General features: G+C 37.8%; 1 protein-coding gene across 1 annotated transcript in view; it reads left to right on the plus strand.

Moving 5' to 3' along the window:
- Positions 1 to 26,094, plus strand: part of CD28 (CD28 molecule) — an 85,163-nt gene that overhangs the window by 57,777 nt on the left and 1,292 nt on the right. The window lies entirely within an intron of this gene.

Below are 26,094 nucleotides of genomic sequence, written 5' to 3' on the forward strand. Positions count from 1 at the left end.
CAGGAGGGGAGCAGAACTGTTACATGGAACCATATGCAACTGCTTATAGTTGGCCTTTTAAAAAAATTAATAAATTTTATTTTTTAAAACTTTATTCAAATTAATATGAGGGTGCAACATTTAGGTTATATTGTTCTCACTTTGATGGCAAAGTTCCATTTGTAGAAGAGCCCTTCACCCAGGGAGCGTGTTATACACTCCCACAATGGGCACATTAGGTGAGATCCTACCTCATGCCCGCCCTCCTTCTGCCACACATCCTCCTCCCTTTCCCCTCCCACTTCCTTCTACCCCTGAACTGGACTACCATAGTGTTTTATTGTGCTTAGGAACATGTAATTGTTTATATATTGATTTCATATTACTATGGAGTACATTGGATATTCATCTTTCCATTCTTGCAATACTTTACTAAGAAGAATATATTTCAACTCCATCCAGATAAATGTAAAAGATGTAAAGTCTCCATCTTTTTTAATGGCTGCATAATATTTCATGATATACATATGCCACAGTTTGTTGATCCATTCATGGGTTGATGGGCACTGAGGTTGCTTCCACGATTTGGCAATTATGAATTGAGCTGCAATTAGATTTAATTTTAGAGCAGTTTTAGGTTCAGTGTAAAATTAAACAGAACATATAAGTTCCCAAATATTCCCTTCACCTCCAACAGCTTCCGCCACTATCAACACCCCACACCAGAATGGCGTTCACCTTTGTTACAATCAGTGAACCACCACTGCATCATTATCAACCAAAGCTCAGACCTCACATTGAGGTCAACTTAAGTGTGGTAGATTTCAAGGGTTTTGACAAATGTATAATGACATGTATCCATCATAATATTATGATAGTATCTTACAGAAAAGTTTCACTACCCTAAAAATTCCCTGTGCTCTTGTTCACCCCTCCCTTTCCCCTAAATCTTGGCTATTAACCATTTAAAAACATTTCTTGCTTTTCTTTTTTTGTATGTATGTTTTCAATATATACCATTTACGATTTTACAAAATCTGTGACCTTCTAAAGTTCAAGGTAAAGGAGGGAAAGGATCGCACCTACTTGAAAAGGGAAAAAAATTCTAAGTCTGAAGGTACAGTTTACAGTGTCCATTAGGTAAGCAGATGAGGAATGAGAGCAGGTCTTTGGATTTTGGAACTAGAGGCCTTGGCATGATTAGTTGAAGTGGGATTTGGGGGCTGGAAGTGAGGTCTTAGGTCAATTGTGTTCAGACAGTGAAGAGTAAGTGGCCAAAAGAGCTGAACTTGCAGCAAGAAGTTTCCTTGTGAAAAACTTCCTGGTACCTGAGTTCCCTGTATTGGTCTGGGAACTTCTTGAGGCTATCTCCAAAGTCCAGCAGATTACATAGTAACTGGCATGTGGTTGGCTCTCAAAAGTTTACTGATTGGAGAGTAAGAGAAAAAGGATAAGGTAAAGGAGTTTATTTGTTATAGTTAGAAGGCAAAGATTTAACCTGTTTATGTGTTTAGGAAAGAGTGAAATGAAACTTGAAAAAATAATAGAACATAATGGATCATGAAAGATCCTTGAGGAATGAGGTGGGTGATGGTGTTGGGGAAGGTGGGTGAGTGGGGTTGGGTGGAGCAGGAAATTTCATCCTGAAGATTCCTGGTCTCGTACACACACACACACATTCACACACATACAACATACTGAGCACCCATTCTTTTCTGAGCTTGGGAGAAGATCATTTTGACCAGCTACTCCTGACCTGTTAGCTGCAGTGTACATTGGATAGAAAGGAATGGACTATGGGGGATTAGTTTCCTGCCAAGAAAGATCTTCTAGTCCTCACTTGATGCAAAATGCACAGAGGTGCAAAAACAAATCATCAGAGCTTGTGCTATATTCCTTTTATATGTGGGAAGAAGTGTCGACTCTTCCCTATATGCCTCCCTGCTCAAAAGAGGGATCAATGGTTCTGTAGGGGTTGTGGTCTACACCTAAAAGTAGAGTCCTGCTCCCCTTCCATCATCTATTAATCTGCAACAGACAATCCTGAGCTTAATGGCATATAGCAACAACAACATAGTTTTATTATGATCTCTTACAGTTTAAGTTTGACAAGGCTCAGCCTGGTGATCATAACACAGGGTCTCTGGAGCCATCTTGAAAACTTCCAGCACTGAATTCAGCATTCCAAACTGAATGTCAAGATTTCAGTGGAGGCTATTAGCTGGAAGTTGGTGGCCTGAACAGAACCTTTCCAAACAATCTGGGCTTCCTAATTGTATTGCAGCTGGGGTACCAAGGGCAAGAGTATCTTAATGGAGCAAGGCTCCATTAATGGTTGCTTTGGAAATTAGAAGTGAGTCCCAAAGACCAGCCTATAATTCAAAGAGAGGAGAATTAGACTCTACCTCAAGATAGGTAAAGCTACATCCCAAATCAATAACAATGTAATAAAACAAAGCATGGATAAGTGGAAAAGGTATAGGACTGAGAGTCAGGAGACTTTACTTGGGAGATAATGTACTTTGTAAGATAATTTTAGTGCTCTCTACATCCTTGCAAGCCTGGAGTGGGGCTGTCAAAAGACAACATGGAGAGTGCTTGCTGGGTCTCCCTTCATTTGCATTCAGCATCTCTGTGGTCTGTATTACCTCTAGGTTCCTTTAAATGCCTTGCACATATGTGTAGCTTTTATGTATTGGCATTTAAGGAGCTAAAATTTGTTAATATAATTAGTAATAATATCATGGCCAACACTCAGAGAATGCTTGTGTATGAAGCACTATGGCATGTAGCATGTAGTAAATCTTATAGATAGTAAATGTTATAGTAAATGTTAGTAAATGTTATACATGTAGATTTACTCAGTCCTCACAATTCTTCTGAATTTATCTTTCCCATTTTCTAGGCAAGAAAACTGAAATTCAGACTTAGAGAATTTAAGTGACTCTTTTGAATGTGGACCAAAGTTCAAACCCAGGGAATTTATTTTCAGATCCTCCTGTGTATGTGTGCATTATATATATATATATATAATATATATATATAATGCATTATATATATTATATATATAATGCACACATATATATATATAAATAATTTTTTTTAATGTGGAGTCTTGCCCTGTCACCTATGCTGGAGTGCAGTGGCACAATCAAATCTCACTGTATCCTTGAACTCTTGGGCTCAAGTGATCCTCTTGAGTAGCTAAGACTACAGATGTGAACTACCATGTCTGGCTAATTTTTAAATTTTTTGTAGAGATGAGGTCTAGCTATGTTGCCCAAGCTGGTCTTGAACTTCTGGCATCAAGTGATCCTCCCACCTTGGCCTCCCAAAGTGCTGGGGTTATAGTTGTGAGACACTGTGCCTGACCCACAGCCATATTCTTAATTATTTTTCTTTACAAAGTGTTTTTTTCTCAACCTGTTGAGAGATGCCAAGGCCTATGACTTGTGATAAATTGCCATTGATTTTAGATATGAATGTGAAATTTTTCTTCCTCTGAAGTTTGTCTATGGAGGTAAGTCACTTAGAGATGAGCTATGCTAACAACGTGCCAGGGTAGTTGTCTTTTTTTGTATGGTACAGACTTCTGCAGTAATTATTGTGATAAGATAAAAAACCTTTGTTCCTTATTGAGAAGTGGCCTGAAAATAAATATAACTGTTTGAGCCAATGCTGAAAACAAAGGTCAGGACTCTTTAGGTTGTAAGTGACAGAAACATGACTTGAACTAGCTAAAGTAGACAAAGGGGATTTAGTAGCTCAGGTGTCTGGGATAGGAAGGGGACAATGCAAGTAGAGCCTCAACACACATAAGATTCTTTCAACCTCTTGCTTTTGCTTCCTTTTGGATATAAGCTCCATTCCCTCCTCCTTCTCTATGAGATTAGACATGCTGGGTATAAGTTGACTGCCTATTGGGCTCACATCATTTCAAATGAGTAACCAAAGAATAAAAAGAGTATTGTTCTCTTTGTTTCAGCCTGAAAAATCTCAGAGAATGATTTTGACTTGCTTGGCTTGGATCCAGTGCCAAAGAAGAGTCTTTTGTTGGAACAAGAGCACAGATAGGATTTCTGGAGAAACCTTTGTTCCTTGAGCTGCCACCATGTTTGTGACTCCTACAGGTCTAAAAAATGTCTGGTTCTTCATAAGAAAATAGAGGTTTTAGGGATGTCACATTGTTTCATTCAGTGACAAAGTTTCATGAATCCTGTTCCATTTTTTTTTTCCCAAATAGGGTACATTGTGGGCTTCTTTATATTATATAACTGAGCTACCACCAAATTCAAGTGTTTGTAACCTTTTAATGGAACATGGGCTCTTTTTAAAAGTCATGAAATTTCTTCCCAGAAAAGGGCACACAAACAGAATTTTTTCTGTTGTTTCGTAGTATTTATTAGAATACTTAGACTTGTGAAGAAGTTCTCTTGAACAAGCCAATGGAAAGGCCAAAGGAGGGGAATAGTATGTCATTATAGGGAATATCAACATCTTAACAAGTGTCAAGGGTTCTACTTTTGCTTGTTTTAGGAATGTGCATGTTTGAATCCACCCTCATATAGAATCAATTCATAGGAAGATACACAAGTTTAAATTTATTTGGGTCCAAACAAATCAGGTGCTTATGTATAATATTTCCAGATATTATGTGTTTAGCATCTTATAGACAAGTACTTGGAAATTGTGCTTGACTGTGAATTTGCTTTAAGTCTTGAAAACTTTCTGGATAGAAAAAAGATAGATCAGTTTTATTTTATGAGGCCCAGAGATTTAGAATGAGGACCTAGGACTTGAAATCCCAGAACGAATTTAAGATTGTTGAAGCCTCTCTCTCTTTCATTCCAAAATGGCGAGGGAGGTATGTTTAAGGTAAGAATGAAATGTTTTGATTGGGCTCAGGAGGAGTGATTTGTTTAAAATATGCAACCAGGGTATATTATCTTCAAGTTCCTTACTCCAAGTCAAAGTGTTAGGGAGAGAGAACTGGTCTACTAATCGGCATATGGTTCCCAAAAGGTAGTCCCATAGTTGACATCAGAGCCTTGGTTAACAACTCATTTCATGTAAGAGGGACACAGCTTCTCCTTAACTCTACTTCCAAACTTCCTAAGACAGCAGTGTGAGGGAATGATGATTTCTTGCTTTAATTCACGCTGGCCATTCTCCTTCCACCTACACACAAAAAAGAGGAGAGTGAACTCCCAGTAGAGCTTTCTCCTTACATACCACAATGCAATAATTATCCTGGTCATGTTATAAAACTAAGAAATACCACAGATGACTCTATGCCGCAGACATCTTTTTGGATGGCTCTAAATATTCTTAACCTCACCTGTTTCCTTTTCTTCCCTCTGCTCAGGCAAACAGCCTTATGCAGTTTCAGCCTGAAAGTACCTCATCTCTGGGGCTTTTGTGCTGATACCTTAGTGTAAATTTCTCAAAAATGCAGTTGGTGCCTGCATGTGCTTGGTGGATTAGATTAGATGATGGCTCTCAATCTTTACTCCTTCTCTGTAATTGAAACCCATTCTCGAGTGGTTTTATTTTTAGTGCCTCTCAGTAGAAGAGATGGAGATTTATATTTGTCTTGTTGACTTTGGGTTTGGCTATGTGACTTGCTTTGCCCAATGGACTATAAGAGCGTGGGCCTCAGGCAGAGGCTTTAAATGTGTCTGTGTAGTTTGACTTGGCCTCTGTTTCTGCCATTCAGCAGGAGCGATGGCAGGAAATTTCTTTTCCAAAAAAGATGGACATATGGAATAGACTTGAACCCAATCCATACACAGTCTGAAGCAGAGCATGGACAGCTGACCCACAGATTCATGAGTGAGAAAAATTAGTATTTGTTTTGTATGCCACTCCAAAATTTTGGAGTTGTGGACGATTCAGTATTTTTGGAGTAATAGTTCACAAATATATGTGTGTAATCTGGAGGCATGGGATGTCAATGTCCTGTGGGATAAACTTTGAACTAGTGGCATTTGGGAGATGATGACTTCCCCCTTTCTACAAGGTATTGTACAAGGTCCCATATAGTCCTGCAGGATTGAGCAATCAGTCCCATATAAAGGTGGCTAATTTAATAACTCATCCTTCAGTTGGCTCTCTCCTGTCTGTGTTGGTGTCACTTTGCTTCCAGTCCTGCTTTCTGGATCCCTCTCTTTAGAGTATTCACATAGAATATTTTGTTTCACACTTAGTTTTCTGAGGAACCCAAGTTAAGACATTGTGCATTTGCTTCTGATTTTCACTGATTACATGTTGGTTTATATGCATTGTTTAAATGTTCAAAGTTCTAAAGTGTTCCCTACCTCACCCTTCCACACTTTTGCCATCAATTAGATAGTCAAAAATTTTTAATTTTTATTGCTTAAGCTTAGGGAGCTTAAGGGAAGGGTGTGCAAGTGTAAGATGGCTAATGAGAAAATGTTGACCTGACTGAGCCTGAATTTTTATTTTCTCTTCTTGTCTATCTGTATCTACAGCCTCCTTGGTTAGTCCTTAATACAGCCCTTGCTTATCATCCACCCTCTGGACTCTTCCTCCTTGGACAGTTGGCAATCCCAATGTTAAGGATGTACTTTGTAACTTTTGAAGAGTCTTCCAAAAATGAATGGATTAACTAGAGAAGTAATTGAGTTTCTTATCACGGAAGGGGAGTTAAGGCAGCTGAGTGATCATTTGTTAACCATGTAGGAATTGAGTAAGTGGATAAATAAGATCATAGCTACCACTTATCTGGTGTTAGGCACAATGTAAAGCATGTTAAATACATTACCTTATGAAAGGTGTAAACAATGGTACTCAGAGATGAGGCTGCAAAAGAGATGTTCAGACCAGGTTTATTGAAAGAGGAGGGTGACTCTTTTGGAGCAGTTAGAGACCCCTTTTATATGGGGCCACAGTGGGTGGGCAAATTCCACAGCTTGCTTGGAAAGTTAGGGTCTTTTGGCACAAACTTCTGGAGTGGGGCTAGCCAGAACTTTTGTGTCTTTGACTTAGAAGTAGAGGAGGAGGTGGAGAAGGGGAAAGGGTTTGTGTGTGGCTAGGTTAGGCCCCTCAGCACCTTGAATCTTCATAATTCTGCACACTATTATCTCTGTTTTTCAGTTCATGGATTTTAGACCCTGGGAGGTTAAGTAACTCATTTATGGTCATGTGACTAGGAAGTGACACAGCCAACCCATCCTGCTTGAAAGTCTATTCTCTTTTAATGAGTACATATGCCAATTTAATTATAGACTAGGTATTTAATCCAACTTCACTTTAATATCCCTTCTAATTCAGAGATCCTATAAGTCTACTAAGTTTTGCATCAAAGCATGGTAGCAAAAGGGGATGAAATAATACTGTGTGAGGTTTCATCTCCACCTTTTAAAATTCATTCTTTGGGGGTTAGGGTCTAGAAGTTGAGAAGAATAACACTTCATAACTCTTTTAACAAACAAGTGGGTATAGTGGTTTTCATACTCAAATCTAACCCAAGGTTGTTTTCTGACTCTGGATGGGCCCTTGCAGAATGTAGTCATTTGTAACTTAGGTAAAGGCTGTGCTTGACTGCTGCAGCTAGAGTGGAGAAAATGAGCCATAGAGGTCTGTGGGAGTACAGGGGTCACATTGGGGAGGTGTAGGTGAGTTTAGGAAGACAGCCACCATAGCCAAAGATGTGCTCCTCCTGGCTCGCCTCTGGGTGTTTGGGAAGGATAAAAGTACTAAATATGATACAAAAGGGAAAAAGAGGTGGGTTTGACCCAAGAACTTAGTATCTGACTCATGGAGACATGAAAATACTTGACAGAAGGGGAGGAAGGTACGTGCATCAGGAGGATGTGAGTGCACACAGGCAAGGTAGTAAACTTGTGAGTTTGCAAGTGCACTGGGACTTTTCATGACCCAACTAAGGAAGTGCCACTTAGGCTAGTCTAAGACCCAAAATGTGCTAAATGAAAAAACAACAACAACAACAACAACAACAACAACAACAACAACAACAACTATGTGCTGTCTTTTTGTTTTTTTTTTTTATTCTTTTTTTTTTGTAGAGACAGAGTCTCACTTTATGGCCCTTGGTAGAGTGCCGTGGCATCACACAGCTCACAGCAACCTCCAACTCCTGGGCTTAAGCGTTTCTCTTGGCTCAGCCTCCCGAGTAGCTGGGACTACAGGCGCCCGCCACAACGCCCGGCTATTTTTTGGTTGCAGTTTGGCCGGGGCCGGGTTTGAACCCGCCACCCTCGGTATATGGGGCCGGCGCCTTACCGACTGAGCCACAGGCGCTGCCCTGTCTTTTTGTTTATTGTTTTCAAGATGGGGGGGGGTCTCACTCTGTTGTGCAGGCTGGAGTGCCGTGACAAGATGATGGCTCACTGCAGCATCAAACTCATGGGCTGGAGAGATCCTTTCACCTGTGCCTCCTGAGTAGCTGAGACTACAGGCATGTGCATCAAGCTTGACTAATTTTTAATTTTTTTTATAGAGACAGGGTCTTTTGATGTTGTCCTGGCTGGTCTCAAACTCTTAGCCTCAAGCAATTATCCCATCTTGGCCTCTAAAAGTGCTGGGATTGCAGGCACGAGTTACAGTGCCTGGTCTGTGCTCTGTTTTTGTACTAGCATGCAAACCAACGAATGTAGCACTCGTATTATACAGACTACAGGCATCTACAGCTGGGACTTGAAAATGTGTAAATCAGACATTAGGTTTCAAAAATCTGTAGTAAAGAATTAGGTGGGCATGGTGCCACATGTCTGTAGTCCCAACTACTCAGGAAGCTGCAGCAGGAGGATTGCTTGAGCCTAGAACTGTGAGTCTGCAGTGAGCTATGATGATGCCACTGCACTCTAGCCTGGGCAACAGGGTGAGACCTGTCTTAAAAAACAACACAAAACAAAACAAACTATAGTAAAGAGACTTGTGATTAAGACTTCATATTATATTATTATTTTGTAAACGATTAATTAATTACCTTTAGGAAAATATGATCTATAGACTGGAAAGGGAGAATGTGTTGCTATAGTCCAATCTGTATTTTTGTTGCTTTGGATTCTTGTTAATATTTTGTTTCCTTGAGTTCCTGAATATAGTGTTATACGTGTAGTAATGTAGTATATTGGTTGGTTGGGTAGTTTTTGCTCTAATAAAACATTGCTTTGGAAAATTTGTTATTCCCTCCCTGTTAACAGAAATCCAAAATAACAAACATTAGAGAGGATATTCTAGAAATGATGTAACAAGAAGTAGGAATGCAGAAATGAAAGGGGAAAGGGTGAAAGATAAAGTTGTACTTGCTAGAAATAGTATTTTATTTTTATTTTAGGTTATGTTTTTTTTTTAGTTTTTTATTTTTTTTATTGTTGGGGATTCATTGAGGGTACAATAAACCAGATTACACTGATTGCATTTGTTAGGCAAAGTCCTTCTTGCAATCGTGTCTTGCCCCCAAAAGGTGTGGCACACACCAAGGCCCCACTCCACCTCCCTCCTTCCCTCTCTCTGCTTTTCCTTTCCCCCACCCCCACCGTGTCCTTAATTGTCATTAACTGTCCTCATATCAAAATTGAGTACATAGGATTCATGATTCTCCATTCTTGTGATGCTTTACTAAGAATAATGTCTTCCACTTCCATCCAAGTTAATACAAAGGATGTAAAATCTCCATTTTTTTAATGGCTGTATAGTATTCCATGGTGTACATATACCACAGCTTAGTAATCCATTCCTTGGTTGGTGGGCATTTAGGCTGTTTCCACATTTTGGCGATTGTCAATTGAGCTGCAATAAACAGTCTAGTGCAAGTGCTAGTCCTTATGATAAAAGGATTTTTTTTCCTTCTGGGTAATGCCCCGTAATGGGATTGCAGGATCAAATGGGAGGTCTAGCTTGAGTGCTTTGAGGTTTCTCCATACTTCCTTCCAGAAAGGTTGTACTAGTTTGCAGTCCCACCAGCAGCGTTAGAAATAGTATTTTGCAGAGGGAGAGAGAGAGAGAGAGAGAGGGAGAGAGGAAGGAAGGAAGTGGTCAAAAATTTGGAAAAACACTACAGATGATATTCTTCTCAGATCTTCAACTCTGTTACAATAGCAGGTTAAAGATTCTTACAAGTCCTGTAATAAAAGGAACAGATTTGACTTAATTAAACCAGTGTTTTCCAACTCATTTTGATCCTCTTACTTTTAATGTTTTAATCCACAATATCTATTCCATGATAACTTATGGAATTAGTGTTCTGTACCACTTCTTGAGAAATTAGTCCAGGATTCCTCCTGGTTCAACTCTTGGCCTTTAGTGAAGATTGTTAATACTTGTCTTATCCAATTTGAAGCTAAGAATTAAAATAATAACAAAATTGTATAGCACTTTTCAGTTTATGAAATGCTATCACATATAGTTCCTCTGTTCATTTCCATGGGCATGCTCTGAGGTAGACACTATCATTCCAATTTTACAGATAAGGAAACTGAGGTATAGAGAGTCTGCATGGTTGTTATGACAACACATAGAGAAGAGAATGGAGCTGAACTTCATCTGAATGGCAAGCCCATATTGATCATGCTTTTCAAAGTGTTTTTGTATAACTCTATACACTTGATTAAATATATACAACAGGTATGTGTTGGGGAGAAAAAGACGTGGTGATGTGGAAAGCCTCTGCTCTCCTTAGGGCAGTATCTATACCCCATATGGATTCAACATATTGTGATTCACCATATTTCTTCTTTAGGAATTGCCCTAAAGAAGACCAAAGCAATTTAAGCACAGAAGGATGGAGTGTGGGCTGGCCTCTCTGGAACTTTAGACTGCAGTGTGCAGAACCCAATCATTTTCAATATTTTTAATGGGCATTAGAAAAAATAGTTTATTTTATTAACTTGGATTTCATAATGACTCAATGTTTATCACTATTTAAACTATTTAGCTAAAAGTTTTTCTTTGAATTTAAACACTTTAATCATTGGCAGGAAAGAACACCAAAAGCTTCACTACTGGGGCAGTAGTGTGGTATTTTATCTTGGTATTTGCTAAATGGACCACAGATAAAACAAGGGCGATAAAATTTGTTAGTTCCCAGAAGGATTTCTAATTATAGCCAAAAGTTTTAAACAAGAATTCTTAATGGCTCTGGCATGTGAAATTTAAAATTCCCCAACCATGTTCTCAAGAATAAAAGGTTTAATCTCTAATGTTAATGTGTGTGTGTGTGTGTGTGTTTGTACAGTTACATGAAATATGATATAGTTAGACCACAGGACTTTGATGAGTCAAGAAACATAATTTTGGGCCGGGTATGGTGGCTCATGCCTATAATCCTAGCACTCTGGGAGGCCGAGGTAGGTGGATTGCTTAAGCTCATAGGTTCGAGATCAGCCTGAGCAGAGTGAGATCTCATCTCTAAAAATAGCTGGCTGTTGTGGTGGGTGCCTGTAGTCCCAACTACTTGGGAGGCTGAGGCAATAGAAACCCTTGAGCCCAAGGGCTTGAGGATGTTGTGAGCAATGACACCACGGCACTTTACCAAGGGTGACAAACTAAGACTCTGTCTCAAAAAAAGAAACATAATTTTTAGGCCAAGCTTTTGAATTCAAGGAGATATTTTCATAGTGTGAATAAAAACAAAAAGGAAAAAGCAATCACAAAAAGGAAAAGACTTACAAATAATTGAGGGGAGATGTTCTGGTCACACTTTGTTCGGAAGCCTTTTTCCTCCCTGAAATAAGGAGATCTCTAAAAACAGACTCTTCTCAGGTAAACATACAGAAAAGATTTTTTTATATTGGTCTTTTATAGGAGACATTTGAAGATAGCATTTCAGAACACATTTCCCTGTAGGAACATTTCCTGAATTTTCAGCATTTGTGTGGCTCTGCGTAATAAGATATAAGAGCATAAAGAGCTACACCAATGGACACATAGTTACTGAAGCATGTGGCTGGATTAGAAAGTGTGGTTTAAATGGAACCTCTAGGATTAGAGAAATTCGAATGCTTCATTGTTGGTCTGTTGCTCTTGGGTCTGACTCAGGATTCAACGTACCGTGATGACATGAATGTGATCAGAAGATCATTAGAGAAGACTATATCTGGGTGTAGAATTCAAGAGTTTCACCAATATTTTATCTTTAAAGATTTAATTCAGATGAAAGTAAAAGACAGCCTTACTTTAGGAACACATTGGTCACATCACAAGATGCTTGGTAGGCTTCCCAGGGCTGGTAGAGGTGTTCAACCACGTGTTGAAAACCAAGGCGCTTTTGTCTTCCATGCCATCACTTTTGGTATGTGGCTGATGTCCTCAAGCTTGCACACTATCTGCTTCATTCTGGGTATCATATCTATATAACACTTTGGAAAAAAGTGGAAAGATAAAAAGCCTTTATGAACTTGTCCTCTTTTTTCCTCAAAAGTATTTTTTTTATTGTAAAATATGTCATATGAGTAATATATGTTTAATATGCCTATGTACACATATATGTGGTTCAAAGTAAGATAATGTAATGAAAACCTGCATACGCCTGCTCTAGAATAAGAAATAGAACATACCCAGTAATCTGGAAGTTTCCTTAAATCCCTTTTTCATTCTTCCTCTCTCCTTACCAGAGAGATATCTTGATTTCTGTTTTTATCATTTTCTTGCTTTAAAAAGTTTTTTATCAAATATGTGTGCCTCCTTAAGCAATATAGTTTTTCGTTTTGCATGCTTTTAATTGATCTTTACCAAAACTTATTTTTATGTAAAGAGTCGTATCCTGTGTTTTCTTTTGCAACTTACTTTTATGCTCAATGTGAGATTTGAGTTATTTATCCATGTCCATGCTGTTCATTTGCCCTGATTTACAGTTTTTCCACTGTTTGAATATGTATCACTCTAGTCTCCAATTTGAGTTGTTTTCTGTTTTTTTTCCCCCCCTTATTTTAAGGAATGAGGCCATTAAACATGGACAAAAAGTGGACATAAAGTTTGTGTGCAATTTAAAATAGTTTAAGATAATAAATTGCACACAAATTTTATGCCTGCCCTATACATCTCCAACTGCATGTGTAGAAGATTTTCTTCATAGGATATATATATATAGGAGTGGAATTGCTGCATTATAGGTTATATCAATTTTCAACTTTTTAAGATAATAGCAAATTATTTTCTAGTTATTTTATTGATCTTCTTTCTCTCTGGCAATGTTTATGATTACCTAAAACTGTGAAACTCCTGGAAGAAAACATAAAAGAAAAACTTCTAGACATTGGTCTTAGCTATGATTTCTTGGATGTAACACCAAAAGCACAGGCAACAAAAGCAAAAATAGACAAGTGGGACTATAGCAAACTAAAAAGCTTTCGCAAAGCCAACAATCAATAGAAGGAAAAGGCAACCAACAGAATGAAAGAAAGTATTTCTAGACCATATATCTGACAAGGAGTTAATTCTTAAAATATATAAGGAACTGCTAAAACTTAGTAGTAAGGAAACAAAGTCCAAATAATACAATTTAAAAAATAAGCAAAGGCTTTTTCCACGTCTTAGTAGTTATGAATTTGGCTGCAATAAACATTCTGGTACAAATATCTTAGTTAAAATGTGATTTTTGGTCTTCTGGGTATATACCTAGTAGAGGAATAGATTAATAAATTGTGGTATATGTACACCATGGAATATTATGCAGCCTTAAAGAAAGATGGAGACTTTACCTCTTTCATGTTTACATGGATGGAGCTGAAACATATTCTTCTTAGTAAAGTATTTCAAGAATGGAAGAAAACGTATCCAATGTACTCAGCCCTACTATGAAACTAATTTATGGCTTTCATATGAAAGCTGTAACCCAGTTATAACCTAAGAATATGAGGAAGAGGGAGAGGGAGGGGAGGGAGGCTGGAGGATGGGCGGAGGGAGAGTGATTGGTGGGATTACACCTGCGGTGCATCTTACAAGGGTACATGTGAAACTTAGTAAATGTAAAATATAAATGTCTTAACACAATAACTAAGAAAATGCCAGGAAGGGTATATTAACCAGTGTGATGAAAATATGTCAAATGGTCTATAAAAACAGTGTATGGTGCCCCATGATTGCATTAATGTACACAGCTATGATTTAATAATAAAATAAAATAAAAAAAATAAGCAAAGGACTTAAACAGACATTTCTCCAAAGAAGACATAAAAATTGCCAACAGGTGTATGAAAAGACACTCAACATCAGGAATTATTATAAAAATTCAAATCAAAACTATAGTGAAATATTATCTCACACCCGTTAGAATGACTATTATATAAAAAAAGGAAAATGTTGGTAGACCTTGTACACTGGTGTTGGGAATGTAAAATGGTGCAGCCACAACGGAAAATAGTAAAAAACATTAACAGTAGAAGTACCATATGATCCAGCATTATTACTTCTGGGTATATAGCCAAAAGAATTGAAATCAGGATCTTGAAGAGATAATACCCAGGTTCATTGAAGCACTATTTAAAATAGGCAAGATACGGAAACAACCCAAGTGTGCACTCACCAGATGAATGGATAAAGGAAAAGTGATATATACATACAGTATCATTTGCCTTAAAACAGAAGGAAATTCTGCTATTTGTGAAAACACAGATAAATCCGGAGGACAGTATGCTAAGTGAAATCACTGGTTACAGAAGGACAAATCCTGGATGACTCCACTTATAAGTTAACTATAATAGCCACACTCAGAAGCAGAGAACACAAAAGTGGTTGTCATGGGCTGGGTCATGGGAAAAATAGGGAATTGTTGTCAGAGTATAAACTTTAAGTTACTCTACATAAATAAGTCCTAGAGATCTGCTGAAGAAGACTGTGCCTGTTGTTTAACAATACAGTCTCAACACACTTCATAATTGGTTAAGAGGGCAGATCTTACATTATGTGTTCTTACTGGAAAAAACAAAACAAAACAAAAGTAACAAACAACAAAAACAAAAAGAGACAGGAAAGGCATTGGATATGACTGTTACCTTGATTGTGGTAGTAGTATCACAGATGTTTATGTATGTCCAAACTTATCAAATTGTCCGCTTTAAATATGTGTGGTCCTTTGTATATCAACTTTACTTCAATAAAGCTGTTATAGAAGATTTATTTTTCTCCAGATCATTGCCAAGACCATTTTCATTTAATTTTCACTAGTCTAATGGGTGGAAATAAGTATTGCAATGTATTTTACTTTATATTCGTCAGATTACAAATAAAGTTGGGTATATTTTCTTATTTTTTTTGGCAATTTGTGTCAATTTTCTCTTTAGTGAAATGCCTGAATAAGCCCTTTTGCCCTTTTTCTGTATTTTTTTCTCTCTACATCACATTTGCTCTAAGGTGCTTTTAAAACTATTTCTGAATTCCAGGTCTTTGTTATCTATGTGTGTTACAAACATACACATGTATTTCCATTTTGTGACTCATCTTTACATTATTGGTGTCTTCTCATAAATTGGCTAAATAAAACTGGTAATTTCTGCTCATAAGTATTTCCATTTGGGGTTTATGTGTTTCTGTTCCATTTTTAAAATCCTCTTACTTGAGATCATAAATATATTTTCTTCTAATGGTTTTTAAGTTTGTCTTTCACACCTAAGTTCACAATCTATTTGAAATTGATTTTTGAATATAATATGAGGTTGGGATACAGTTTTATTTTTTCCATATAGATCTTCATTTGTTCTACCATTTCACTGTTATTTATTGCCACCCACATATGGGTGTGGATCTATCTACTAGGGCTCTCTGTTTCGTTTCAGTTGTCTAGCTGTCTCTTTTGTTGATCTAAAACTGACTTCCCCTAACAACTATGGCTTTATACTAAATCTTGTTTTCTGACTTTCTTCAGACTACTTTGGATATTTGGTCTTCTATATAGATTTTAGAATTAACTTATCAATGAATCCCAAAGAATAAAAAAAAAAAAGAAAAAAATAATTAACTTATCAAGTTCCATGAAAAATCCTGTTGGTATTTGGAATGAAGTGTCATTGAATTCAAAGGTCAATTTGGGGATTATTAACATATTTATATATTAAGTTTCTTTGTCTAAGGACACAGTATGTCATTGTATGTATTTAGTATTCTAAAACTATACTATAAAAAGCAGTAAAAATAAAGTATCTAGAAATAAATGTGGAAAATATGTGCAATAACCTCAGGAGAAAGTAAATATCTTATTGAAGATATACTTTTTAATCTTTTGTTTCTGGTATACAGTAATATAATTGGCTTTCATACATTGATCTTGCCAAATATACTTTTTAATTATAATTTTTCTGGCTATTCTTTGATGTTATATATGTAGCTAATCATACCATATATGGATGTATGCTTTTCAATTCTAATACCTTTTATATCTTTTTCGTACTTTTAACTGTAACTAAGGCCTTCAATATAATATGGAATAGAAGTGGTGAGAGCAGGTATTCCTTTCTGGTCCTGATTTAAGAGGGAAGAATTTCAATGTTCACTATTATTTTAAGATTTGTTCTCTCTCTCTCTCTCTCTTTTTTTTTTTTGGTAGATACTCTTTGCCAGTGAAGTATATTAGCTTCTAGTTATATTTGCTAAGGATTCTTTTAAAACAACAAATGAACATTAAATCAAGTGTATTTTCTTCATCTTTCAAAGCTAATTTTATAACTTTTCTAATCTATTAATGTGGTTGTGATGGTTGTGAAAACTTGTCAATCAGATCTGTTGATGCAGGGGACAAAACTGACCAAGGACTCCAGCTGCCATCCTCCTGGACAGCATTATATTCACATTGAAGCCAAATGGCTATGAGCTGGTCCCAGCCAATGACTAAACAGGGTGTAAGTCCTAATGCAGGACTATTTCCACAAGACATGGACTCCCTGAGAGAGTTCTTTGGCTCAAGAACTCTATATTAGCATGTTTATTACACCATTATTTATTATCAGGTATATATTTGTTTGTTTATTTTTATGTATAGAATAGTACCACTAGAGTTTTGTTGGAAGTCTCAATCTCCTAAAAGAAACAATTTGCTTTCTTATTTTAAACATGTTTTTACTGGTTATTTAATCTTTCAACATAGAGGATAAAACAAGAAGAACCATAATTCTGAAATAATTGATTAGTAATAAAAAAATCATTGCTGTGAATGTTAAGCCAACTTTTGGGCAGAAGTGACACTCTTCCACTATAGAGGTGATAAAATAGTCAATGAGAAACAATATTGGGCTCATTCTAGTAAGTGAAAGCCTATTTAAAATGTTGAGGGGTTTCTCACGACCAGACACTCCAAAAGTGTAGATAATACAAAGTGAATGGGCATGTCTTAAAACGACATCTTGAGAATGTGTTGAAAATGATTACAGTAAGGCAGAAGTGGAAACAGCAGAGATAATGAAGTTGGAGAGGTTTGGTGAGACCAGAGTTTAAAAGGACACATCCAAGTGATGGAAGATGAGCAAATGTCACTGGCTGTATTTTAAGCTATCAAGTCTTGGGTTTCTTTTTCTCCTTTTTTTTTACACTATTTCTATTCAAATAAGAAAGTTACTTTAAGCTTCATTGTCTTATGGTGGAATATATAAAGAACTTTCTAGGTTTTGTTTTAAGAACTTGAGCCCTTAGAAATCCTTAAGCAAAAAAAAAGGATAGCTTTCTTGGGTATGGGCAGAGTTCTGAGGGAGCTTGGGAGGTTAGAAAGAGATTGTTCTCAGGATGGTAGGAGGAAGGGTGGTTTGTAGAGGCCTTGCTCTCTGGTTGTGCTTGTTCAAGTCCATAGCCCATGATTCTCTAGTACAGAGCTCGCTACTAGGCAAAGGCTTATAAATATTTGTTACATGTATGGGAGTCTGAAATCTAGAATGCAATAACTTATGAGGAATTCTGAGGATAACAGAAATAACATTGGAAAAGCTTCCTAATAGAAAGGAGAAAAAGGAAGGGAGAACCCACCATTTGGCACTGTTGATATATCAGAAGACACCAAGAAGACAGCATTACTACATTCTTATTTCATGTCCCTGCTTTCTAAAGTGGAAACTTATCTTTCAACTGAGATGTGTAAAACATATATGGCAAAGAGGATTTCTCAGGCTGAAGTGTGCTGGTTGGTCTTCATCTCTCCCCTTCTCTGCATGATATGGGCTCCCTTGCTAGCTGGCTTCTACTATAGTTGGGTCTGGCCAAAAGGAGGCACCAGCTAGGTTAAGAGAGAGAGGGTGGGGCATATCATCCCTGCATCCCCCTGCTTTGGTGCCTCATTCCTTCACTTCTGATGGCCTCGCCTCCTACTCTAGTTCCAAGTTGCAGAAGGTTCTACAACATTTCCTCCTCTTTCCCTTCAGACATAAGGGACTGTCCTGGCTATTCTTTGCCCTTCTGGATCCACTCAGTCTCATCCTTCACCTTGCTGTGTGCACAAGAGTCTACCATGTATGCCCTTCACTGAAGGGCTTCCTTTTCTCTGGCTTCCAAGTGAGTTCAGGCAATGAGAGGCATAAGAGGGATTTCAGAGGGTGAGGAATTACACTGAGTTGATTGTGGGCTATGGGCCTCTACCAAAGGCCACACACAGCAGGTGTCAGGGGCCAGCCCATACTACAGTCTCTCTGGGTTCTAGTAATAGTTTTTTCTACTTACTCATTCAGGCTCAGGGGATATCCACTCTTCCTGTTCTTACTAGCCCTAGGATACTGAGCCATTATTTCTTATTTATCCTAAACACTGTACATAGCTTTGTAAGTGACCTCTCCCTTGAGGTCAGTTATAAAGTTTAAGCGTGTTGTCTATTTCTTGCTGACTGATACAGAGGATTAGCAGCTTCCCATTGTCTCTGGGTGCTTTGCCATCCCTGTTCCTTAACTCTGCCTATGTCCCTGTAAGAAACCCTTCTATTGAAGTCTCTTCATGCTGTTCTTCTGGGGTAAGGAGGGGATTTTGTGCCCTGCCAGGATGCTGATTGATACGTGAAGTGAGGCTATAGTTAAACATTTACTTACTGTATTAATGGACTTCACATTCTCAGCCACAGACAGACTGTAACTCATAGAACTGAAGTTACTTGTATTAGCACTCTAGAATTATTGCCAATAAGTTCTTAAAAATTGTAGAGGCTAGGAGGCATGATGGGAAGCTAGATGTGAACAGTGTGGCCCTTGAAGTTCCAAAAACAGAGAGAAAAATGGCATGTAGAAAATCCATATCCGTGAAAACATAGGCTTTTAGCAGGAATAAATTCTTCTTTCTTTTGTGGTAGAATAAATTCTTAAAGGGACATTTCATGATTGCTTGGAAAGAGAAGTAGTCATCACCAAGAAGCCAACATAGTTATTCATTAAGATAAAGGAGTAAAACCTTTTACAGCTTACGTAAGAAAGAGTTTAGACTGGAGAGAACAAAGGGAATTGTTGGTCTGCAAAATACATGAATTTCAAATGAAATTTGATGAAGTATCTAGTGATATTCTAGGGAAGAAATAGGATGCTGGCTGTGACATATGTAGATGGATCAAGTGATAGTTTGAGTACTTGCATCCAAAGAATGCTAAGTAATAACTAGTTTCAACTTTGAAGCAAGTCTCTTAAGGTATTCACCATGGTTTTGTTTTTAGCCTTTTCTTGTGTAAAAATTTTTACTGGGCACTGATTTGAATGATTGCACAGCATGCATATTTATCATCCACAAATCTGATAAATTGCTGGCGAAGATAATATTCTGGGTTATAAAATTATGAATTAAAATGTCTTCAACCAGCGGGAATTTTAGAATCAAAATGAAAGCTAAAATGCAATAAAGATAAAGATAAGGGTTGGAAAATAAAAACAAAGTGTTATGTTCACAGATAACATGATAGCAAATGTAGAAAGTCCAAAAGAATCTACAGACAAACTATTTTGGTATGTGAATTTAGGGAGGTCTCTGGATATAAGGCATGTATGCAATAACACTGTGTTTTTATATACGAGCAACAAATAGAGAATAAAAATTTAAAACATACCATTTACAACAGTGTCAAAACCCATTAAGTATCTAGGAATAATTTTAACAAAAGACATGCAAAACTTTTACCATCCATACCACAAAACATTATTGAGAGAAATTGTCATAACAAGTGGTGAAAGAGACCACTGTTGGAAGACTGAGTATTATAAATAAGTCAGTTTCATACAAATTACTGTATGGATTAAAAAACATTCCAGTCAAGGCACCACAGATTATTTTGTGGCGATTGCCCATATAGTTCTAAAATATAATGAACCAAGAATAGTAAAGACATTTTAGAAGTAGAAGAACAAAGCTGGAAGATAAAATTGGCAGTAGAGAGGCAAAATGATCAAAGGAACAGAATAGAAAGTCTAGAAACAGAATCTGCATATACATATTACCTGACTTATAACAAAAAAGTCACTCAATGCAAAACAGAAAAGTTAGGTCCTATTTATTTACTTATTTATTCATTTATTTCTGAGACAGAGTCTCTGTTGCTGGGATTGGAGTACAGTGAAATCATCATAGCTCACTGCAACCTCAAACTTCTGGGCTGAAGTGATTCTCTTGCCTCAGCCTCACAAGTAGCTGGGACTATGGGTGCAAGCCACCACACTTGGCTAATTTTCCTATTTTTTGCAGTGATGGGGTTTCACTATGTTGCCCAGATTGATCTTGAACTCTTGACTTCAAGGAATACTCTCACTTGGGCCTCCCAAAGTGTGAAGATTACAGGCATGAGCCTTGGTGACTGGCCAGAAAAGATAGTCTTTTAAATCAATGGTGTTGAGCCAACTGGATATACAAATGGGAAAACTATATCATGATTCATGTCTCATACTACATCCCAAAATTTCACTTTAGATGAGTTGCCAATCAACATTTGAACAGTAAAACAATGAAGATTATGAAAGAGAATGTAAAACAAATCCATGATTCTGAAGTAGGTAAGGAATTTTTAAGTAGAACACAAAATGTGCTAGTTATAATGAAAAATATTGCTTAATTGTTCCATATTAAAATTAAGAAATTCCATTTTAGCAAATATACCATTAAGAGACTGAAGAAGCCAGGTACAGTGGCTCACGCCTATAACCCCAGCACTCTGAGAGGCTGAGGCTGGTGGATTGTCTGAACTCAGGAGTTTCAGGTCAGCCTGAGCAAGAGTGAGACTCTAAAAATTACCTGGGCCTTGTGGCGGGCGCCTGTAGTTTCAGCTACTTGGGAGGCTGAGGCAAGAGGATATCTTGAGCCCAAGAGTTTGAAGTTACTGTGAGATATGACCCCAGGGCACTTTTCTGAGGGCAAGAAAGTGAGACTGTCAAAAAAAAAAAAAAAGAGAGAGAGAGAGAAACTAAGAAGATGGTGTATTTACAGAATGGAGTGATACCTAAAAATGAGGATAAATCAATGGTCACATACAACATTGTGAATGAATCTCACAATACTGGGCAAAAAGTACACACTGTATTATTCCATTCATATAAAACACAAAATGATAAAAATTAATATATGCTGTTAGAAGTCAGGGTAGTGCTTACTGTGGGCTTGTGGAGATTGCCCATCTAGTTCTAAAATACATGTGGAAACACAAAGAACCAAGAATAGTAAAGACATTTTAGAAGTAGAAGAACAAAGTGGGAAGATAAAATTGGCAGTCGAGAGGCAAAATGACGGGGGGCTGAAAGAGGGCATGACGGGGCTTCTGAGACGTTCTCTTTTTTGTTAGTTACATATGTGCGTTCAGTGTGTGAAATGCTACTGAATTAATTCACTGTAGGTAAAGAATTTATGAGTGGAATTTTAGAAAGTTAATAGTAATATATGTAAAGTTTTGAATTAAAGTGTAAACAAATGAATTGCACAATCACCGGACTGCAGAGTCAGGCTAATCAATGTAAGATGCCACAACGAAGTCTGATATTATGTTATTTTAACAATAAATATTCATTTCTCATTTATGCAAAGTCTGATGAGAAGCCTACTTTCCAGAATGCATTCTCCAAGTTCCCTGCAACAGGGATGAGGGTGATGGAAGAGACATTCTGGCTCTTAACTGCCTATGCCCAGAAGTGACACACATTATTTCTGCTCCTAGGAAGGTAAACATGGCCCCAACCACACCGTGAGGGAGGCAGGGAAGTGTAGGGAAGCAAATAGGATATTTGGTGAACACTGACTGTAGCACAGTCAGCAGTTGGCTTGAAAAATACCTCTGTGTTTTTAGTTAACTACAAATGTAGCTTGTGCACCTGTGTATTTGTAATGAAGTTGCTAAGCAGAAGGCAACTTTGGAAAGCACTGATAAAAATATGGTACTCAGAGAAATGACAACAGCAATAACAAGAAGGGAAACAGTTTGCAGTGTCATTCCATCAGGGTGAGGTCACATTTGAAAAACTGGGTTCAGTTCTTGATATCCTCTTTTGAGTGTCATTGACAAACTAGTGTAGGTCCAGCGAAGGTAACTATAAAGATATGTTAGCCATGGTGGGCTAGGAAATGTTGCAGTAATGGATCAATCCTCAAGTCTTAACGGCATAATACAACAAAGGCTTATTTCTCACCCACGTCACACTCTGACAGGTGTTTGACAGGTAGTCTTCTATGTGGTGACACAGGGATTCAGGCTTCTTCCATATTACAGCTTCCATGAAAACTTTGAGGGTCTCCTTGGAGTTTTCCACTGGATCCATGGCATTAAGCACACCAGTGAGTGAAAGAGAACACAGCCTGGTGTGGAGTAGCACATGTGCCTTTTACTGTCATTTTATTGGCCAGAGCCTAGTTACATGACCCCAGTCTAGGGTAGGGTATTGTTATTATATAAGCCCAAGAAAAGGAAATGGAATCAGGAGGTATCCAGCTACCTCTGCCACATATGGCGATGGAGCCAAGTCAGGTGAGATATCATGTGGAACCCTGATACCTGTCCTCAAATATATGAATGGAGGCACACAATAGCTTCCTCAAATATTTAAAGTGCTATTGTGTGGAAGAAGGAATATGCTTATTCTGGATAGCTTCTGAAGGCATAACTACAAAGAAAGAATGAGGTTATTAAGAGCCTAATTTTAATTTGTTTACTATAAGAAATAACTTGCTATCAATAGAGCTTTTCATCTCAGAACAGATTACTAAGAAAAGTGTTTGTCATGTGGTAACTCCTTAAATCATTTAGTTGTAGTGACCACTCTTGAGTTAGTACTGTTAATACTCATATCTTGCAGACGAGGAAGCAGGTCTTAGAGAGATTATGTAACTTGCCCAATGACATACAGATAGTAGGGAGCAGAGTCAGGATTTGAATCCTGGTCTTCCAAAACCTCTGAACCCAAACTATGTACACTTAAACCCTATGCCATACAGGCCTATTTCTTATTTGTGTAGATAACAGTTCAGCAAGAATATTTCAAAGAGGATTCCTTTGCTGTGTCTGGATTAGACTGAGGTGGAAGCTGCTTCATGATAAGAATGTGTAAAGAAACTTCTGGGAACATTGGGAGGCTCAGTTAAGTGATTAATAAAAACTAGGAGGTCTGGGGGATGACAATGATCCCTGGTGCTTTTTCCTGTGTGTGAGGGTTTGGCTACTACCAAAGCAAAGCCTGATGGAGCCTTTGCTAAGAATATTGCTGGGTTTTAGTTGAATGCTCAACATCTCCTCCTACAGAGCTTAGAGATGCACATCCTCTACTGGTGTTGGCTGCAGTCACTTGTTTAGTTCACACCGTCACATAGATGCAGGCGCTGGCAGCCTTAGTAATTTTGTCAGGTAGCCATGGAGATGCTGTGCTGCTTCAGAAATTCATCACCTACAAAGGGAGAATGGATTCTGAAAGCATTGGAAGCACATCGTAATGCCCCGTCTCTGGCTTGCATTTGTAAAAGCAGATGTGCAAAACAGATACACATGGACCCAAGCATCCAAACCAATTAACTGACTCATCCGAGAAAACACAGGACTGCTAGCCTTGCATCCCTTAACAAACAAGTTTTTAATCTTGATTCAAGTGGCCATTCGGGAATTGCTGCATGCCAAGAATTCAACACTGCAAAAAATGTGCACTCTCTAGTTTGTAAAAATTTATACCCTGTCTAAAGTGGTTCAGAGGTCACCATAGACTACAGCAGTTACAATGTCCTTTAAATGTAAAGCAGAGAGAAAGGAGAAAGAGTAAGTATATTTAGGGCACAGAGTGGAACAGATTGCCACACTTGGGCAAGAAAATTGCTAGAAGATTTCCACTTGCTAAAGCTGCACGAGAAACACAGTTATATATTTTTCATTTTCTGACAACAGGAAGTTAATAAATCTATCAGCAGATAGATCTTTTCACCCTCCAGGTAAATAAAATCACAAATGGCTCTTGAACCAACCAGCCATAAAGGCAGAGGGCATAGCTTTAAGCAACAATGAAGTAGTTTTTGCAGCAGGTTCTGTTGACATAGTGCAAACATTCTTTTTCCAGGGTTTAACTTAATAGAGGGATAGACCTGGGAAGGTCTGTATTAGACATTCTCAAGTTTTATTGAATTACCTTGAGAACTTAAAAAAAAAAAGGTGGATTCTGAAGCCCCTTTTCCAGAATTTTGGTTTCAGTCTGTTTGGACAAGGGCCCTGAAATCTGCATTTTTAGAGGTGTCCTGTGGATCTGATTTTGAGAAACAGATGGGATGGTGAAAGTGGACTTTGGGGTAGGTGCTAGATCAACCTGTTTGCAATGGGAAGGAAACTGGCTGGGGGCATTTCACAGCCTCTATGGACTTTTCAAGGTCTAAAGTGGGCCAGGAACCCTGCTAAGTGCTTTGCTTATACTGACTCATTTAAAGAAACAAGGAGCCACAGGCTGTATTTCTCTTTGCAACATATTAGATTAGATGTCTATTTAAAGTATCTGTCATGAGTTACTTAGAGTAAAAGCCTACTATATCATTTTAGTTACAGAATTATGGGAGCATTTTGGTATGTCCAGAGTCCCAGGAATGTTAAGTGTATCCTTGAAATGGCTCACTTTTTTCTAAACCTCATAGTTATGAAATAGTTTAAAGCCCATGTCCCCTTAAAAAAAAATTACGCTTTGAAGTTCTTTCTGCATTTGAGAAATCTAAATATGTGAGTGGTCTTCATAAACTAACACTGGAGGCCTGACCCTGTAGGCGTGGGGTGGGGGGCTGTGCGTGTAGGTGATAGGCAGGAAACTTGGGGACAAGATCAGAGCTCCCTCTACTTTTCTCATTGCTACCTCAAAGGTTGTGTGAGTTTTGAAAACAGAAACAAAACAAACAAGCAAAAGATTTTTTTTTTGGGGGGGGGTCTAAGAGTGGTTAGCTTTTGGGACCTGTTGTTGAAGCACATCCCCTTTCATGATGGGTGTAGGTCAGGTGGACAAGGGAAAAAAAAAACCCATGACTGCTTCTTAGGGTCTGATTCAAGGACATGTCCCAACAATGGGGGTACAGCATGAAATCTTTGAAAGGCCACATAAGAGATTTCAAAGTCACAGATCTTGTTTATTTATTTTTTGAAACTTGTGTTTTACTGGAGTAGAGGGCATCTATCTTGGGGCATAGTTGTAGAAAGGAAGAAAAAGCCCAGGCTTCTGAATTCAGACCAATTAAAGACTGGACAATGGCAATCTATACATAATATTTCCCCCATACCAATTTGACATATTAGAAATCTTATCAAACATTTGTTTTGTCTTCACAACATGAAACAATGTGAACATTTTTTCCCCTTCATTAAACAGTTGATTAAACAGCTGTTTCAACTCAACATTCTTTGTTGTGATTATTTGTTGTTTAACATTTGACCCTGATAATATTCCCAATTCTAAGTGCTAAGAATATGTTTAAATCAACTAAAATATTTTGGTTATGTTTTATTTAAGGGATTTTCCCCCCTGCTTATCTTTTAATTTTCTAAAAGCAGGGAGACAAATTATTAGCTCATCTAGTTTGGCAGAATAGAGCGATGAATGGTTTAAAAAGCTCAGAAAATGTAAAACTTCAGAGAATCCTGAACAACATCCAGCCTGTAATGCTGTTTATGTACTTTCTATATAGGATATACAGCTCCATCCTGCGGAAGGATTTCCTTCATTTGAATCCCCGAAGGCCTCTGACCGACTTTCCTCTTCTTTTGGC

Source organism: Nycticebus coucang, chromosome 7 (genome assembly GCF_027406575.1).
Source record: "Nycticebus coucang isolate mNycCou1 chromosome 7, mNycCou1.pri, whole genome shotgun sequence".
In the NCBI taxonomy this organism is placed as follows: Eukaryota; Metazoa; Chordata; class Mammalia; order Primates; family Lorisidae; genus Nycticebus; species Nycticebus coucang.